The sequence below is a fragment of the Lathyrus oleraceus genome, chromosome 6 (genome assembly GCF_024323335.1).
Source record: "Lathyrus oleraceus cultivar Zhongwan6 chromosome 6, CAAS_Psat_ZW6_1.0, whole genome shotgun sequence".
Taxonomy (NCBI): Eukaryota; Viridiplantae; Streptophyta; class Magnoliopsida; order Fabales; family Fabaceae; genus Lathyrus; species Lathyrus oleraceus.
In genome coordinates, this window is record NC_066584.1 from 116,133,020 (window position 1) to 116,138,763 (window position 5,744).

Genomic DNA, 5,744 nt, shown 5'->3' on the forward strand with positions numbered 1-5,744 from the left:
GATTTCCATCTAATTCTCCCCCTTTTTGTCAGACTCAAAAATTAAATAAACCACAATTTCATTGATTAGAAAACTTTAAAAAATACAGCGAGAAAAGATTAGAAAATAAGTCTTAGAACTAAAAACACTTAGAAAATTTTTAAATAAAAATCCTAAAGTGTCTAAGGTTTAGGTGGAGGAGGAATCCTCTGAAGTAGCTTGGCTAGCAGGTTGTGAATGTTGTTGTTGACCTGATCTTGTTTGTCGAGTATGGTTCTGACCAATTGTCGTTTCTTATGCAACTCTTTCAGAGTTCTGATGACCAGAGGGGCAAGATCGTCTGTTGATGACTCTCCCTAAGTTAGAACAACCTTAACAACTTTCTCAGATTCATCCTTCTAAGTAGCTTCTATGACCCTTGCAGCTTATTTTTCTTTCTCAACTTTCTCTTTTGCAGCAGCTTCTACAACTGCTTTCTCAACAACCTCCTTGGCAACATTCTCAGCTGCTTCCCATTCAGCCTTTTCTGTCGCTTCCTTCACCAACCTAGCTTCTAACCTTTTCTCAGCACTTCAAATGAAGTCATTTCTGACTTGCTTAGAGGGGCTCTTCATCTTGAAAATATCAGATGTCATCCATCTGATGAATATGTTCCAGTTAGTCCTTACTTCAGAAGGTTTCTCACTGGTGCTGGATTTGTCAGAGAGATTTTGGAACATAGAAACTGAAGTTTCCGAGCACTTGGCTAATGTCTCATCAAAGGTTGGTAGGGTTAGTTCAGGTTTAGAAGGTTCAGGAATTGGTTGGTCCATCGATATAGAAAGAGTTCTTTCTGAGTTAGCTATGGCTTGAACATCTTCAAGGTTTGGGGAGGTTGGGTCGGAATGATCTGAGCCAGAATGTTTAGAGGTTGTGGTGAGGTCATAGTAAGAAGGAGTGTTGTGTATGGTGGAGAAGGTTAGTGAGAAAGGTTCATTGAACAACATTGCTTTAGAAGGAATGTTGTGTATGGTGGAGAAGGTCATCAAAGAGGAAGTTGTAATTGTGGTTGAGATTGTGGGAGATGGTAGAGGAATTGATGAGGCAAGTTTCCTAGAAATAGAGACGGAGGAGTTCAGAACTTCTAAGATGGATATCTTACCAGAAGGTGCTGAAGAAGAGGTCATAGGCACTGACTTCTTCTTGGTTGTTGAACACTCTCCCAAAGTTAAGAATCTCCTTTTTCCGAGCAGTTGTATTTTGAGAGGATTCCCTCTTTCTTTTCATGAAGTTTGGAGGATAATTTGGAAGCCAATCTATGCTGAAGCTGGATATGTCATAGCCTTGAGCTTCCAGATCTTTCAGATAAATTTCTATGACTTATAGAGGATCAATCTTGGTGAAGAGGTACATCTCATCCGCTTTCTCTCCTTTATCCTCCAGTTCCTCCCAGGAGGTGTTTTTGGTAGGTTTGACAAGGACCTTGTCAATCAATCCCATACTCTTCAAATTCCTCCCATTAAGGGGCTTCCTAGTGTCCAATGTGACGTCTTCCATCAGATTCAGATGAATGAGATGATATACTAGACCACTCTCAATCAGAACATCTGAAATCAACCTACCTAAAGGGATATAGTTCCTTGGCTTCATGTTATTTCTGGTATCTCTAACAGAATCTCTTAAGTATTTGAAGAGAAGAGATGGTAGATTAAGCTCCAGACCCTTGTGCAAGCAGTAGAGGATGCACTTCTGGTCTGTGTTGACATAGCCAGAAGAGTTGGATAATGGACGATGGTGGATGTATCCCAGAACTATCTTGAGCCACACCCTTAGATTCTTGTGGAGCTCTTGATTTTTAGAGGGTATTCGTCCTTCAGGGTTCTGGGAAAATATGATGAGGATGATTTCCTGGGACATGTACTTATCCCTAGGATTGATGTTGTAAATCCTTCTGCCCCCAGCCTTCTCCATCTTCAGAAGTGCAGCAATATACTTTTCAATTATCACTACCTTGACATCCAGAACACGAGAAACTATGTAATGGTCATCGCAGTCAGCAAATCTCCAGAATTCTTTTACCAGATTTGCTTAGATGGGACCATAGAGACGATTGAAGTAGATGAGCCAACCATAGTGTTTCAATTTTGTTGTAAGATCCATGCCATTGTCTTTGAGGTTTTCAAAATCCACCAGCAATTCACAAATAACTTCCAGTTATTCAAATGATGTTGATAAGTTGATATGGGCTGGATGATCAAGAACATGAGGTTTTTGATAAGAGTTTGTTGTTTGAAGTGCAATAGTGGAGGCGACTTGTTATGAGGAATCACCTTATTATTCTTGGGCATTCATCTCTTGAGAGAACTCGAAAACTTGTTGTTCTTGAGCATTCATGATGAAGTTTAAGAGAAAAAGATGAAGAGTGGTTGCAGAAAAAAGTTGGAGGTTAGGGGTTATAAATGTAGTGAAGAGTGAAAGTCTGAATATTGGGAGTCGTGGGAGTATATAAAGAAAAGCAACGGTAACTTGAGAAGGAAAACAAAACTAATTTTTGTTAAAAATGAGTTTATACAATCATGGGGAAAATTAAATGCAGCTAATGATGAGATTCTAATCTCAAGATTTGCACACTGCTCAAGGGGATCTTAACAGTCTAGCCATTGAGTTCTGAGCTAGACAGGTGTCTAGAAGAACCAGAGCCACACGTTTGAGAGGCCACGTGTTGATGTACTCGGAGTCAAGAATACCAAAAGGTTTCTGACTTAAGATGTTTTTGATAAAGATATCTTCTAACTTGTAGAAGTATCAGAATCAGAATCAGATAAACATCACATGCTTGAGTCAGAGTCTAATTTTACGTTAGAGATGAGAAACACAAGTTCAGAGTCATTTTGGGCAATCTGTCATATTTAAATTTTCCAGAATGAAGAGAAATTTATCTTTAGCTAATGGTTTTGTAAAGATATCAACCCATTGATGGTTTGTATCTATAAATTTTAAAACAATTGTCCCTTTCTAAACATAATCTCTAATAAAGTGGTGTTTAATTTCTATGTGCTTCGCTCTAGAATATAAGATTGGATTTTTACTTAAGCAAATGGCAACAGTATTATCACAAAAGATAGGAATGTTACTCTCATAGATCTGAAAGTCCTCAAGCTGATTCTTTATCCAGAGCATCTGAGTGCTGCAAAGTGAAGTGAGATATATTTTGCTTCTGCAATTGAAAGTGCAATGGTCGATTGTCTTTTGCTTGCCCATGAGATGAGGTTTCCTCTGAGAAATTGACAGTTCCTAAATGTGCTTTTGTGTTCGAACCTATCTCCAGCATAATCTGCATCACAATACCCAGAAAGCTTGTACTTTGATGTTTTCTTATACATCAAGCCAAGATTAGGTGTTCCTTTCAAATACTTAAGGATTCTCTTAACAGTAGTTAAGTGAGATTCCCTTGGATCTGACTGAAATCCAGCACACAAACATACGCTGAATAATATATCAGGTCGAGAAGAAGTCAGATAAAGGAGAGAGCCTATCATACCACGATAGAGTTTTTGACAAACCTTTTGACTTACCTCTTCCTTCTCTAGAATGTGTCGCATTACGCGAAAAACCGGCGGGAAAAGAAGAAACAACAGAGCCGCCACCGTGCGTTATTTATCCCAAAAGAGGGAAAGGAAACGCTCGAAGTAAACCTAGGAAAGAACATGGTCTCGCAACCAAAGAGAATGGGTTCGGGAGTCGGTTATGCGAAGGGAAGGTATTAGCACCCCTACGCATCCGTAGTACTCTACGGGATCCACGCACAAAAGGAAGGAAAATGGTTGCTAAACACTGCTCAAACTCACACACACTGGCTGAAAGAGACAAAAGAAACTGACTGAAACCGACTCGGCAGGACATCGTATCCTGGGCCTACTTAGTCTATCAGGCATAGACATCAGAGTCGAAGTAGTTCGGACCGGGGAAACGACACATGCTCGCTAGGATATCGCATCCTATGCATACGTATCTTCTCGGACGAGAGAAGAATCAGAGCATTCGTAGCTCGGCTGACACGCACACAAACACAAACAAGGCAAAGGCAAACGTGGAGCCTGAATGCCAATCACTGGACTTACATCAGCATCCGAACCAAAACACACACACTGGAACCCGAATGCCACTCGATGGACTTACATCAGCTTCCAAGCACACAACAACACAACAAGTTAATAGGGAGTCGGGGACTCGAGCCTATAACTGTCAAACAACACACACAAAAGAAAAGAAAAGGCGCCCGGAGAGATCAGCTCAATCTCCTGCCTACATACTTCATCTGGTATGAAGATCAGGGCGATGTAGTTCCCCTACGTAGGGAAAAATGACTAGCCTAACCAGATAACAGAGGGAGACACAACACTAGGGAGACTACGACTCGAGCCTAGATGTTGTCATGCAAAATCAACCCTAAGTTAAGGTTTCTAGCTAACTTGCACAGGAAGCAAGCCTATCCTAAACATGACTTGCACAGGAAGCAAGCCACACCTAACCTAACTTGCACAGGAAGCAAGGGTCTCGATTGCAACTAGAGCAAGAGAAAGGGGAGGTCTCAATCGCAACGAGGGCGAGAGAAAAGAATTAGTGTTAGTTGTTAATCAAACTCGACAAGACATCGCATCTCGTGCCTACGTATCTCATCTGGACATGAGAATCAGAGTTGCCGTAGTTCGGCTACGGAGGGACAAAAGTCTCGATTGCAACTAGGGCAAGAGGAAGGGAAAGTCTCGATCGCAACGAGGGTGAGAGAAAGGAAAAGGCTCGATCGCAACGAGGGCGAGAGGAAGGAAAAGGCTCGATCGCAACGAGGGCGAGAGAAAGGATCGCAACGAGGGCGAAAGCAAACAAGGATTAGTCTAAACTAAACCTAACTTGCACAGGAAGCAAGTCAAACAAACATACAAGTACAGGTAGCACACACTATATACACACAAGGGGCTCACACAAGGGTTAGGTTTTAGTCGAGGGGTCATATCAACCTCAACAAACAAACCTCTGGAAATGGGTGATGGTGCTCTTAACCTTGACATTGAGAGCCAAGGTGAAGCAGATGAAAGGAGATGAGGGGTGTGCCTCATTGCTCTTATCCCTGGCCAGGGAGAGCATTTGAATATCAGAAGGTGTGGGAGTTCAGAATGGGGGAACTCTATCCACAAGTGACTCTATGGATCTTGGGCTTTTACCCACTATGCATCAACACAGGTAGTGTGAGCAATGTGAGTGACACACAGACTAGCAGGGGATAGGTTACTTATCCCTTGGGTTCTACCAATTGCCTCTTCACTTAGGAGGACTTTTCATATGTACAGGGACAAATTAAACATACACAAACATTGCCTCTTAAGGAGGACTTCAGACAGTTGCCTGGCCAAATAACAGGCCAGGTCTTCCAGACTACATGAAGAAATAAGGATTATACCTCAAAGCAAATTGCTAAATAGCAAAGCAAAGCAAGTTCTAAGAACTTAAGCAACTAATGGTACCTGAAATAGTCAAACAGATCAGTACACAGTTCAAAAGTTTAAGCAAAAGGAAGTAGGAATGAACAGTTAAATCAACAGACAAATGTGCAAAAGCACAAGACCCAAATCATATGAGTCAAGCCACCTACAAAACAAAGGTTAGCTCATGATAAACAGATAAACCCAATCAACTTGCAAAAGTTTCTTTGAAGCACTTGTAGCTTAACCTGAAACATGAACTCAATTATAAGCCACAGGACCACTAGGACAAGCCTAGGGTCAAAA